The following is a 785-nucleotide window of genomic DNA, read 5'->3' as shown; positions in this document are numbered from 1 at the left end:
TGTGTCTAAAGAAAAAACAAAGACATTTTAATGCTTTAAACTGATTTATATGAATGTCTCTCACGTCTCCATCCACTGGTGATGTAGCTTTTCATCTTTAGGATATCTGCACTCCAGGCTGCTGTAAAATGAGTTGCCCCTCATGGATTAATAAAGTATTCTGAATCTGAATCTGCTCCCTAGCCATGCGCACTCAGCCTCTTTCTTTAAATTAAAAAAAAAAAAAAAAAAGGAAGAAGAAGAGAGAAGAGAAGAAAAGATCCAGTGTGACAGTGAGTTCCTCCCTCCACCGGAACTAGAATCAGAACCAGGCTGTCTTTGAGGAGATGAGTCGAGCGACACCTCCAGTTCAGTCGTCCTGCTGCTGCTGCTGCTGCTGCTGCTCTGCTGGCGAATGCGCAGGAATCACCGGTGATGTCAACCAGCCCGCTGCCCATCGTGGCTCATTTTTTTTGCTGGCCAATGAGATTTGAGAAGGGATGACATCAGCCGATACCTGCGTAATAGCGCAGAGACGACCCTCCCTCCTGCAAGCCCCGAGGCTGGAGAGGGAAACAACTTCATATTAGCATACTAAAAAAAAAAAAAAAAAACATTTATCCCATCAAACCTTATTAGCATCCACTGAAAGGATTAGTCATAGCATGACTAATCACCCTATTAAAATATTATTTAACGTGAATAAATGTACCGCGTGCAGTGCACCAGTTGAAAATAACCCCTTCTTTGTACACAAAAGTTTTACAAACAAACATACTTTTTATTTTTATAAGACATAATATCTC

This window comes from Nelusetta ayraudi, unplaced genomic scaffold (assembly GCF_046127955.1).
Source record: "Nelusetta ayraudi isolate G7.1 ecotype Tasmania unplaced genomic scaffold, CSIRO-AGI_Nayr_v1 ptg000065l, whole genome shotgun sequence".
In the NCBI taxonomy this organism is placed as follows: Eukaryota; Metazoa; Chordata; class Actinopteri; order Tetraodontiformes; family Monacanthidae; genus Nelusetta; species Nelusetta ayraudi.
The sequence above is the reverse complement of the archived record's forward strand: the minus strand, read 5'-3'. Positions refer to the sequence as shown.